The sequence below is a fragment of the Salvelinus sp. IW2-2015 genome, unplaced genomic scaffold, assembly GCF_002910315.2.
Source record: "Salvelinus sp. IW2-2015 unplaced genomic scaffold, ASM291031v2 Un_scaffold3432, whole genome shotgun sequence".
Classification (NCBI taxonomy): Eukaryota; Metazoa; Chordata; class Actinopteri; order Salmoniformes; family Salmonidae; genus Salvelinus; species Salvelinus sp. IW2-2015.
In genome coordinates this window covers 30,845-44,708 of record NW_019944712.1, presented here as the reverse complement: position 1 = coordinate 44,708, position 13,864 = coordinate 30,845, and the positions used below count along the sequence as shown (strand labels likewise).

The window sequence follows — 13,864 nt, the reverse complement described above, 5'->3', positions numbered from 1 at the left end:
ATAGGCTGTCTTGTCGTTGTCGGTGATCAGGGCTACCACTGTTGTGTCGTCTGAAAACTTAATGATGGCGTTGGAGTCGTGCCTGGCCATGCAGTCGTGGGTGAACAGGGAGTACAGGAGGGAACTGAGCACGCACCCCTGGGGGGCTCCAGTGTTGAGGATCAGCGTGGCAGATGTGTTGCTACCTACCCTCACCACCTGGGGGCGGCCCGTCAGGAAGTCCAGCAGGAGGTAGATGAGGAGCAGGAGGTAGATGAGGAGCAGGAGGTAGATGAGGAGCAGGAGGTAGATGATGAGCAGGAGGTAGATGAGAAGAGATGGTAGAAGAGGACTGGTTCCCAACATGATAATGCTCTTCCTCTCTACAGCACCATAGTATCAAAGCTTAGCTACCATGTCCCTGTGATCAGTGTGTATCTACTGCCCTCTAGTGTGCTTTATGTCAGTGTCAGAAGGCCCTGGTTCTCCTGTAGTCCAAGCCAGCAGTCCACATAGTATGGAACTGACACTGTCATTATGGGACATTCAGTATGGATGAGGTACGGAGCATAAGTCACTCAGTGAAAGTCTGCATGCTGTATGTGTGCTGTGGGCTCCTGAGTGGCGCACTGCATCTCAGTGCAAGAAGCATGAGTACAGTCCCTGGTTCGAATCCAGGCTGTATCACATCTGGCCGTGATTGGGAGTCCCATAAGGCGGTGCACCATTGGCCCAGCATCGTCCAGGTTTGGCCGGGGTAGGCGGTCATTTTTAATAAGAATTTGTTCTTTATTGACTTGCCTGGTTAAATAAAGGTAAAAAAAATAAATCATACAACTGTACGTAGAGAAAACTAAATGAGCATGACATCCTGGCATTTTAAAGGATACTCAATGTTGAGAAGTTTCACATACTGGTAGTTCTACCGCAAAATGTTCTTTTCTCACTGAACCATGCTGTCTACTAACACATGGTGGTTCACCATAGCCCTGCCTTGCAGTAGGTGCACAACTTCCTTCCTGTTTCCTGACGATATTGAAACCATCAAATCTTTCTCATGGTGATCTGTGAGCATCTAATTGTAAGTATTATGATAAGTAATGTATGTATTATGATTATGGGGTTATAGAGATAAATGTTTCAGATGTTTCTCTGGGGTGCCACAGTACATGTAATACTTTATACGTAGTACCTTATATGTATTGGGATCATGTTTTACATACTTAATACAATATGTTTCCTGTTCCTTTTACTTTTACTTGTCTGTCTCAGCAGTCAGTTTGTGTCCCAAATGGCACCCTATTCCCTATACAGTTTACTACACAGATCCCTATGGGCCCTTATCAAAAGTAGTAGAACATATAGGGTAGGGAATAAGATGCCATTAGGGACATAGCCTCAGATCACCCCCATGGTCAACACATCACATACTGTAAAGTGCACTGCTTGAGACTGGTATGGTGGAACTGTGAGGGTTCATCTCAAACTATACCCTACTACACCTCATAATATAGTGCACTGCTTTGACCAGGTCACATAGCACCATGATGTAGAGCACCGTTTGGTTACAGTATAGAGTAGTTGCTAAATAAAGAAATGTCCTCTCACTGTCAACTGATTTTATTTTCAGCAAACTTAACATGTGTAAATATTTGTATGAACATAACAAGATTCAACAACTGAGACATAAACTGAACAAGTTCCACAGACATGCCTCCTTGCAGCATGCCTGAGGCCCGTTCACGCAGATGAGCAGGGACCTGGGCATCTTTCTTTTGGATTTTTTCAGAGGTAGTAGAAAGGCCTCTTTAGTGTCCTAAGTTTTCAAACTGTGACCTTAATTTGCCTACCGTCTGTAAGCTGTTAGTGTCTTAACGACCGTTCCACAGGTTCATTAATTGTTTATGGTTCATTGAACCAAGCATGGGAAACAGTGTTTAAACCCTTTACAATGAAGATCTGTGAAGTTATTTGGATTTTTAGGTATTTCCTTGATAGACAGGGTCCTGAAAAAGGGACGTTTCTTTTTTTGCTGAGTTTATGTAGGTACCATGATATAATAGTCAGTAGTACCACATTATTTCTTATTAATACGAGCTGAAATAGGATAATATAACTAGTTTGTATTTCCCTACATGATCACGTGCTTTAACCTCTACAGCACCACAGGCTGTCTGACATGGCCAAAGATGGTGGATAAATGAAAAAATAAAAATAAAAAAAGTTGTCATTTATGGTTTACTTAAGGGGGCGGCTCTCCCGTAGGGACCAATGCGATAGCAGATGGGTGTGGTCTTCTTAGTTCATTGACTTCCATTGAAAAATAAATTAGGGTGCGGGATGTCCACTTCTCTTCCATCTCTGCAATGACATGTCCCTGTGATCAGTGTGTGTCTACTGCCCTCTAGTGTCAACTTGATGTAAGTGCAATAAGGCCATGGTTCTCTTGTAGTCCATGTCAACAACCCACCACAGTGGATGCACAATCAATATGGTACTATGGATGGTAATATAAACAGGACAGAGTTAAAAACTGAAAGGAGAATAAGAAAAAAAATCCTGTGAAAGTGAACAAACAACAGGTTGAGGGAAGTGGATGATCCCTCAGCGATCGCTTGCATCTCTGTCACAGGTGGCTGGTGGCACGTTCATTTGGGAGGACAGAGTCATATTAATGGCTGGAATGGAATTAATAGAATGGTCTCAAACACATCAAAGACCTGGTTTCCATGTTGTTGATACCATTCCTTTTACTCCACTGCAGCCATTATTATGAGCTGTCCTCCCTTACCAGCCTCCTGTGATCTCTATGTGTGACATCTTAGTGTAGTCAGTTTGTCAGAGTTTTGTTTCCAGAAACTATGCCACCTCTCACCTACTTCCTCATAAGTCAACTCAAGCTGATTAAGTGTGGATTCCATCTCATCTACAAGAATAACAAGTATATCTAGTTATGTTGAAGCTACTTCCCTGCCTTGCAGTAGACACACCAGATTTATTTTCTCTCCAGTCTTTCCACCACAGGCGAGCGAGCTTTAAGCCAAACTCTCTCAATTGTGATCTGCATGTATCTAATCGTAAGTATTATTTGTATATGTGTTTAAAGCTGTCGGGAAAATAGAGTTAATGGCGAAATGCTTTACTCTAATAAATCACAGCAATTAATATTCAAGTCGATGTTGATGGTTGCAGTAGCTGTGTGTGAGAACCAGACAGGCCTTGATAAAAAGTTTAGCATATTTAAGAAAGTCTGTCTTGAGTAGTCTTTGGCCTTAGGTTATAAAATAGTGTGTCTGTCTGTCATATCCCTCAGTGCAGCTGTCAGGGATTATGGAGATAATGGGAGAAATGTTTTTATTATTAAATAAAAGGACCAAGTTTTACATATTTTTGAATGTCTGTCTTAAGTAGTCTTCTGTCTTAGGTCTCAGGTGGTCTCGGGAGGTATAATAAATCCATATATACCATATGATCCATAACATCGCCTACTTTGAATCACATTGCGGTCTAGAGCTCAGGATCTTTATGATTTATATACAGTATGTTATCCTCTCTTTCAGAAATGATGTGGACTTGGACAGACTGTCTGTGTGTCAATATCCTGCTTCTGCTCCAAAGAGCAGGCTCTGGTAGAGTGACCTCACATGTTCTTTGTGTGTGTGTGTGTGTGTGTGGTGTGTGTGTGTGTGTGTGTGTGTGTGTGTGTGTGTGTGTGTGTGTGTGTGTGTGTTGTGTGTGTGTGTGTGTGTGTGTGTGTGTGTGTGTTGTGTGGAACAATGTGAGGATTTGCATGAACAATGGCTACGGTTTGCACTTTCGGTACTAGGCTATTCCATTGGCAACCAAGCTAAATCAAGCAAACCTTAAGTATTTGGGCCAGGTTTGGTGTTGATCTTTAATGTGGTCTGTTAAAGTTTGAAAGGGACCAACCGTTGATGATGTGCATGGTCGCTTTTGATATTAAATGGTTGTTTTTCTTTCCAGAGAAGTTTGAGGTTCTTGGTCCGACTCGTGCCATTGTTGCGTGGCTGGTGATGACATTATTCTGCCCTGTTATATCAAATCCAACATCAGTGCTGAGGACATGAGAGTTGACTGGTTCAGAGTCGACCTCCCAGAACCTCAGTCAAACATTCGCGTCCATCTCTACCAAGACGGCGGAGACAAATACCATGATCGATCCACTCCTACAGGGAAGGACATCGCTGTTTAAAGAGGAACTGAAGAAGGGAAACACCGCTTTGAAACTGACCAGGGTACAGGGCACTGATGATGGACGTTATAAATGTCTTGTTCAGTCAAAGACACATTATGATGATGCCACCATTCAAGTCTCGTCAGAGGTACATTTCTTAAATACAACAACCCATATGATGTTCCTCCCAATCTCAGTAGTACTTCATCTCCAGTCTCCCTTTGTGTCTGTAGCTATAGGATCCAAGCCAGAGGTTTCCATTGAGGGACAGAAAGAAGGAGGGATGACTCTGCTGTGTGTATCTAAAGGCTGGTTCCCTGAGCCTGAGTTGGAGTGGCTGGACAGTAAAGGGGTCACTCTGTCTGCTGGACCGTCAGAGACAGACAGGGACTATGAGGGATTCTACATAGTCAAACTAAAGACCATCGTAAAGGAGACTGACATCAACCGCTTTACCTGTAGAGTCAGACAGAGCCAGATCCATGAGGTGATTAAGATGGAGACAGAGTTTCACATCCCTAGTGAGTAACATCATAGTATTGTTTAGAACTCTAAAGTATATGTCAAGATGAAACCACGTTGGTTTTTGTAGATCCAGCTGTATGCCTCCACCTCAAATGAATGGAAAAGATAAACACAACATTAAACCAGGAAATTAGATGGTGCTCATCTTTTCCAGTCATTTGTCATTGAGGCATATTGCTGGATCTACACAACTGATGTCATGGGACGTGGTTTCATTAACATAAGTTTACATTTGAGGTCTGTAAACTTCGGACAAAGCTTTCTTTGAGTGAAATGTCCCATTATTATTATTATTATTATTAGGTTGRATGTCTCTGATCTCAGTTGATTTGTGTCTTGCAGGTGAGCTGATCCTTGTTCACACAGACCCATGGAAAGTGGCCCTTGCAGTGATTGTCTCTCTGGTCATTGTCCTTGTGGCCATATCAGCTTTCAGCATCTGGTGGTGGAAAAGTTCGTACAATGACTACAGTCATAGAAAAGTTATTAAAGGGTTTTATTTTACTGAATGTAAATGTTTTACAGTGCAGTTTACAGTGACATACACAAGGAGTTGGGAACTAGAACCGAATGCTTGCTAGTTCAATTCCCCGAGCCGACAAGGTGAAAAAGATCAATTGATCTACCCTTGAGCAAGGCWCMTAACCCTCATTACTCCAGGGTCGCCGTCAATAATGGCTGGTCCCTGGCAGTGACCACACTCTCATGGGGAGTTGAGATATGCAAATAAACACAGTTCCACTTCACACCTCACACTCATAGAAGTTAAACACTTGTATATACAGTGAAACAGGACAAATATAAGCACCCCCTGTTTGACCTTTAGAAGTAAAAAGCAGACATTGGTCAGATACTGGACAGGTGTTTTTAAGGTTTTGTATTAAAACATGCACATTTCTATGAATAGGGCAAACATTTCTATTTCTCCACAAAAATACTAGATTTAATATAAGGATTTATTTAAATCACAGTGCCTGGTTTACCTGAATCAGTGTAATTGGCTGTCAGAAAACATATTGAGTAGGTTATTTTGTGGACCTTTCCTCTAACTGTTATCTATTTCCATGTCTGTAATGCATCCTAAGCTAAACACAGTCAAGAGATAGTTAAGTAGTGTCTTACTGTCAAACATGCAGTTTTCTCCTCCAGAAATGTAACTTTGTCAGAGAAAATACTGAGGTTCTGTGTTCATTAAGGATGTTCTCTGTTTTCTGTTTTTTATTTTATTCCTGCAGAGCCAGTTAAAGATTAACTCAGACTTGAGTTGATTAAGTAGTGTTGAARAGTCCTATGCACATGTGTCAAACTCATTCCATGGAGGACCGAGTGTCTGCAGGTTTTCACTCCTTTTTTGTACTTGATTGATGAAACTCCCCTCACCTGGTTGTCTAGGTGTTAATTGAAAGGAACAACCAAAAACCAGCAGATACCAGGCCCTCCATGGAATGAGTTTGACACTCCTGGTCCTGTGCATATGTTCATATTTTAATAATTGTCTTCTTCATGGATGTGAGATGTGTTCATTAAGGATGTTCACTCTAACTGTTCTCTTTTCATGTCTGCAGAGAAAGATCTCATCACTAAGCTGAGTAAGTTGTGTCCAACAGTCCTGTGCATCAATGTGTCATATGTTCATATTTTAATAATTGTCTTCTTCATGGATGTGAGATGTGTTCATTAAGGATGTTCACTCTAACAGTTCTCTTATGTCTGCAGAGAAAAATCGAGATCACAACACTCGTAAGCTGAGTAAGTTGTGTCCAACAGTCCTTTGCATCAATGTGTCATTTTTTTACTCCCAATTTGATTGTTATACCAAACAACAATTGGAGACAAACAATTCCCAACACATGAATATGTAACAGAAATGGATAGCAGTACAGCAGCTTGTTTCATGGATTTAAAATCCCTACATATTTGACATGAACGCTTTCATCACATTGTTTTTACTGTCCCCATCCCCCTGCCACACAAATAGTTGAATTAATTATTCACCGTTAAGAATGCTTTACTTTGACTATAATTCATCTGTTTGTCTGCAGAGATACTTGCTGATCAGCTGGGTAAGTAGGAGCTCGATGCATTACTAGACCCTTCTATGTCCATATATAATACATACATGTATTCTAAGCCAGGGTTCTCCAACCCTGATCCGCCGAGCTACCTCCTGTAGGTTTTAATCCAACCTTAATTGTAACAAACCTGATTCAACTTATTAAGAAGCAAATTGTTAGAATCAGGTGCACTAGATTAGGGTTGGAGTTAAAACCTACAGGGTGGTCTCCAGGAAAGGTTGGTTAAACTACAGGGTCTCAGGACAGGGTTAAACCTCAGGGTGCTCTCAGGAAGGGTTGGAGTTAAAACCTAACAGGTGGTCTCCAGGAACAGGTTGAGTTAAAACTACAGGTGTCTCAGGACGGGTTGAGTTAAACCTACAGGTGGTCTCCAGGAACAGGGTTGGAGTTAAACCTACAGGTGTCTCCAGAACAGGGTTGGAGTTAAACCTACAGTGGTCTCCAGGAACAGGGTTGGAGTTAAAACTACAGGGTGGTCTCCAGGAACAGGTGGAGTTACCTCGGTGGTCTCCGAAACGTTGGAGAAATACAGGTGGTCTCCAGGAACAGGTTGGAGTTAAACCTACGGTGGTCTCCAGAAGGGTTGGTTAAAACTATGGTCTCCAAAAAGGTTGGAGTTTAAAACTACAGGGTGGTCTCCAGGAACAGGGTTGGAGTTAAACCTACAGGGTGGTCTCCAGAACGGGTGAGTTTACTACGTGTCTCCAGGACAGGTGGAGTTAAACATACATGGTGGTCTCCAGGAACGCGGTTGGAGTTAACACAGGTCTCGGACAGGTTGGAGTAAACATACGGTGTCTCCAGAACGGTTGGAGTTAAAATACATGGTGTCTCCAGGAACAGGGTTGGAATTAAACCTACAGGTGGTCTCCAGGAACAGGTTGGAGAGCCCATTTCCAAGGGCTTACAATTTGCATTGTGCAAATAGCACACAGATGAGTAATTATGTGGTAAAACATCCCTGTATTGGAATAATTTTTTACTCACTGCGATGGAATGTCAAAAGATTATATTTTTTATTAATTTATTTCAAATGTTCTCACTTTAATTAGCTAGAATTATAATTTGTTTTATGTTTAATTTACCCACAGATTTAGTAAACATGAAGGGCTGTCCAGGTAAATAATGATACTGAATTGATATTATAATATATTCATTCATATTTTTGTTGTCTAAGGTATACTATATTATGGTAGAGGGATGTATTTTTACACTATGTCACTTTGTTTCTGGTTCTAAACCTTATCAATAAAGTTTAGAGATTAGAGAAGGAGATTTTCATAGTGTTCCAAGGGCACCACACAGTATACTCTACTGTAATATATTACCATAGTTTCTGGTCCCCAAATCTGACATTCTCTCTCTTTATATTGTAGAACTTGAAACCATCAGAAAACATGCAGGTCGTGTGTTTGTTGTACTCTCCAGTCCACCCACCTAGAGTTTAGGGCTGTGCGGCATACGTATTTACGATATTGATGCACGAAAAGGTTTGTTTTTTAAACTTTACTTTCTATAACGGTATTTGACTGTTTGGTTTGTTAAATGTGATACGCCGTGTGTTACGTCATTTTATATGTTTACTTCGCTACTTGAGTCATCTCTCTCGCTCTCTCTCTCCATCGCGTATTCCACACAGACCTAGCCCCGCCCCCTGTCACTCATGGAGCGCATTTGTCGTTTCTTTCACCAAGAGACAACTGCATTCAGTCTCCGCACAATTTTTATTTATTTTATTTCACCTTTTATAACCAGGTAGGCAAATTGAGAACACGTTCTCATTTACCATTGCAGCTGGCCAAAATAAAGCAAAGCAGTTCGACACATACAACAACACATAGTTCACATGGAGTAAAAACATACAGTCAATAATACAGTGAAAATAAGTATTACAATGTGAGCAAGTGAGGTGAGATAAGGGGTGAAGGCAAACAAAATATATAATATATATATATAAATAAATAAAAATATTAAAAAAGGCCATGGGGAGAGTAAATACAAATATAGCAAGTAAAAAAAAACACTGGAATGGTTGGTTTGCAGTGAAAGAAAGTGTAAAGTAGAGATAGAAATAATGGGGTGCAAAGGAGCATAATAAATAAATACAGTAGGTAAAGAGGTAGTTGTTTGGGCTAAATATAGATGGCTATGTACAGGTGCAGTAATCTATGAGCTGCTCTTGACAGCTGGTGCTTAAAGCTAGTGAGGGAGATAAGTGTTTCCAGTTTCAGAGATTTTTGTAGTTCGTTCCAGTCATTGGCAGCAGAGAACTGGAAGGAGAGGCGGCCAAAGGAGAATTGGTTTTGCAGTATGGTAACAATGTTGATGCAACGATGCTCTTTCACTTTGCTTCTTAATATAAATCCACTAGCGTTCTATAATTACACTATACGTTGTGTTTCTTACATCTGCAAACAGATAGTTTCTATTTTCTAAGCAAATTGGGCTTAATTTTGTTAGCTGCTATTGCTAATCGTTAGCTAGCTAATAAATGTACCGAGTCAGAGCAAACGTAACTAGCTACTGTATACAGACTGATAATCCCAGTAATGGTGTAGAACTACAGACAGTCAAATATTTCAGGTTTCTTTATTTGTATATTTTCTACATTGTAGAATAATTGAGCATCAAAACTATGAAAAACACATGGAATCATGTAGTAACCAAAAAAGTGTTAAACAAATCAACATGTATTCTATATGGAGATTCTTCAAGTAGCCACCCTTGCCTTGATGAAAACTTTGCACACTCTTGGTATTCTGTCAACCAGATTCATGAGGTAGTCACCTGGAATGCATTTCAATTAACAGATGTCCCTTGTTAAAGGTACATTTGTGGAATTTCTTTCCTTAATGCATTTGAGCCAATCAGTTTTGTTGTGCAAGGTAGGGTGGTATACAGAAGATAGTCATATTTGGTAAAAGACCAAGTCCATATTATTGCAAGAACAGCTCAAATAAGCAAAGAGAAACGACAGTCCATCATTACTTTAAGACATGCAGGTCAGTTAATCTGTGAAAATGTCAAGAACTTTAAAGTTTCTTTAAGTGCAGTCGCAAAACCATCAAGCGCTATGATGAAACTGGCTCTCACAGGACCGCCACAGGAAAGGAAGACCCAGAGTTACCTCTGCTGCAGAGGATAAGTAGATGTTACCAGCCTCAGAAATTGCAGCCCAAATAAATGCTTCACAGAGTTCAAGTAACAGACACATCTCAACATCAACTGTTCAGAGGAGACTCCGTGAATCTGGCCTTCATGGTTGAATGTGTCGGTGTCTTTGTGAGACGCAGAGTAGGTGAACAGATGATCATGTGTGGTTCCCACCGTGAAGCATGGAGGTGAGGTTGATGTGTGTGGATGCTTTGCTGGTGACACTGTCAGTGATTTATTTAGAATTCAAGGCACACTTAACCAGCATAACTACCACGCATTCTGCAGCGATACTCCATCCCATCTGGTTTGCGCTTTGTGGGACTATCATTTGTTTTTCAACAGACAATGACCCAAAACACACCTCCAGGCTGTGTAAGGGCTATTTGACCAAGAAGGAGAGTGATGGAGTGCTGCATCAGATGACCTGGCCTCCACAATCATCTGACCTCACCCATTAGATGCGTTAGGGATATGACGTAATGAGTGAAGGAAAAGCAGCCAACAAGTGTTCAGCATTTATGGGAACTCCTTCAAGACTGTTGGAAAAGCATTCCTCATGAAGCTGGTTGAGAGAGTGTGCAAAAAAAGCTGTCATCAAGCCAAAGGSTGGCTACTTTGAAGAATCTAAAATACATTTTATTTTTAAAAACATKTTTRGGTTACTCCATGATTCCATAATTGTTATTTCATAGTTTTGATGTCTTCAGTATTATTCTACAATGTATAAAATAGTAAAAAAATAAAGAAAAACCCTTGAATGAGTAGATGTGTCACAACTTTTGATCGGTAATAGATATCTGCATGTTTTTTGCACAACAGTTTCTTCTAAATCAAATAGGAATACGCAAAGCAAGAATATGTATGCTACATGAAGTAGCTAAGAGAAAACATGCAATGTATCCAAAGATTGTAGAGTCCCCTAGGAAACATTAGTCAACACTTTGGTTCCTACCGTGTCACAATAACTCCTCCCTGGCATTTTCATTTGTTGTCATGTCAAACACTGTATTTAAAGTGGCCACTATTATATTCAAACTATTGAATTGGAATAATCATTCTATTTCCTTGATTCCAACAGTAGAACCCAAGTATTTTGCTCTAAATCGCAAGTCAAATCAAAATTGCAAAATTCGTTTAAAAATAAAGCCTAGATTGTTTTCCCATATCGTGCAGCCCTACGTGGCATTGTGAAAATGATCTCAAATGAGTGCATGAAATACAGAAATTGATGAAAATGCTGAAAAATATTTTTGGTTGAGTTGAACAGTATAAAACAATCAGAATAGAGAAAGACCCATTGCAATCACTTAGAATGTATGTTTTGCCACGCACCACTCATAATGCAAATTCAGAACTTTTATTATTCAAAAGCATAAAATACTGTCATACCGTCAATTTATTTCAAGTACTGTGATATGATATTTTGACCATATGGCCCAGCCCTACTAGAGTTTCACATGAATATTAATARCTTCACATACTGGTATTACTTGAAATAACATGACCACACATTCATATGTACAGTATACTGTATGTTGTTGTCAATAACCATATATGTCTACAGTAATGTACTGTGCAGTAAGTCCTGCAGTAAAATGTCCTCCCACATATTGATGTTTTTATTTTTATAGACTATTTTTTTACTTATAGTGGATGTGACTCTAGACCCTGATACAGCACATCACTATTCATGTGTCCCAGAGTAATGTACTGAGCAGTAAAATGCAGTCCCCCATATTGTTATGTTTATTTAGTTTATTCTAATAAGGTGTATGTTTCTCTCCACAGTGGATGTGACTCTAGACCCTGATACAGCACATCCACCACTGTCTGAAGACAGGAAACAAGTGAGACGTGGAAACATAAAACAGAATCTCTCTGATAACCCAGAGAGGTTTGATACTGTTCACTATGTCCTGGGAAAGGAGGTTTCTCCTCCGGAAGATTCTACTAGAGGTGCAGTGCAGGTGGAGGAGAAGACTGGGTGGACTTTAGGAGTGGCCAGAGAGTCCATCAACAGGAGAAGAATTTTTCCTGAAACCTGAGAATGGATGCTGGACTGTTTGGCTGAGGAAGGGAGAGTACAGGCTTTCACTGGCCCCTCTGTCCCTCTCCCTGAGAGAGAAGCCCCAGAAGGTGGGGGTGTTTGTGGATATGAGGAGGGTCTGGTCTCTTCTACAATGTAGAGGCCAGGTCTCATATCTACTCTTTCACGGCTGCACCTTCACTGAGAAACTCTATCCATTCTTTTATTCTGGTATTATGATAACTCAGACCCACTGGTCATCACTCCTGTAGATGTCACTGACTAACTGTTTTATATCAATCATTGAAATACTGGTTGTGTGTGTATTACTGTCATGACGTTGTCCTGTTGGGTGAGGTTTATGACCCCCCCATAAATACCTGTCCTCCTTTTCTCTTCACTCTACAGAATGGACTCCTGGAAAGCCCTTGTTACCACAGAGAAAGTATGGTAATATCAAAAGGCTGGGGAATGGAACAATAGTTCCCTTTCTCAACCAGTTGAAAGTGTCCGTTGGTCCTTAAAGAATATGATGTCAGATCAGTTGTTGTCTGGGACATTATATCTGATGATAGGAGACATAAATTGTATCTTGGAAAGTCTACACATTCTAGTTATCAGATTCACATGGAATTAAATATGAAACTATTTGTGAAAAGATTAAATGTAATTTTAACTTCTAAATGAGAGAATTGTTTTCATGAGTAAACTATGCTCACTCAGTGGCCATGCCCAAATGAACAGACATTGGTTGAGAACTATGAAACACGCCCTTCTCTCCCCAGTACAAAAGTCGTTGACGGAAGTTAACCTTAGTTCCCGATGACGTGAGGACTGGTGTTCGTACGTTTAAAAAGGGTAATTTCAACTACAACCTAGCAAAATTAACATTTAGTTCCAGAAATGTTAGGACTGCTGTCCTATGTTTAAAAGGGCGAATTTCAACATGGAGGTGATGACACCTCGCTGAAATGGTGTATTTCGACTAGACCAGCCAGAATACAGCATAAACTGATTATGGCAACTTAGTATGAACATTGAACAATTATTTCCTAAAGAAGTGATACATCCTAGATGTCGAGTTATCAGCTGCAGCTGTAAACGTATGTGCCTAGAAAGGACAGACAATCTCTAAGAAAACAGGGTACTTTAACATACCCGCTCTACAACACTACGACCAGAAAATTCTTCAAAGACAATGGTGATCTCTGCTGGGCAACCAGTCTTCCATCTTCGACCCATCTATCGAAGCGCAGCTCAGAGTAAATATATGTGTTGCATTTTCCTTTTCCGAATGGGCGATTATTAGAATGCATAAGATTCTGTATTTACGGTACATAGCTTCTCAAGGTCCGATAGAGACCCAATCCCTTTGTCCCTCAAACGAAGTGCAGAAAACCGAAACAGTACCGTGTGGTGAAAACACTAACACGGTAGACAAACACCCACAAAACACACGTGAAACCCAGGCTGCCTAAGTATGATTCTCAATCAGGGACAAGATTGACAGCTGCCTCTGATTGAGAATCATACCAGGCCGAACACAAAATCCCAACATAGAAAATCACACATAGACAACCACCCAACTCACGTGACCAACTAATCACGGAACGTCAGGAACGTGACATTGTCGAACAAAACAAACATTTATTGTGGAACTGGGATTCCTGGGAGGCATTCTGATGAAGATCATCAAAGGTAAGTGAATGTTTAAATGTTATTTCTGACTTCTGTTGACTGCACAATATGGCGGATATATTTGTGTCTTGATAGGGCTCTGAGCGCCGACTCAGATTTATGCATGGTTTGCTTTTTCCGTAAAGCTTTTTTGAAATCTGACACAGCGGTTGCAGTGCATCAAAAATTCCATGCATAACAGTTGTATCTTTTAGCAATGTTTATTATGAG

The 13,864-nt window shown here is 40.4% G+C and overlaps 1 pseudogene; it reads left to right on the top strand.

Moving 5' to 3' along the window:
• The first annotated feature begins 1,920 nt into the window (after positions 1 to 1,920).
• On the top strand, positions 1,921 to 12,640 carry LOC112075842 (butyrophilin subfamily 2 member A2-like; annotated as a pseudogene).
• The last annotated feature ends 1,224 nt before the right edge of the window (positions 12,641 to 13,864 follow it).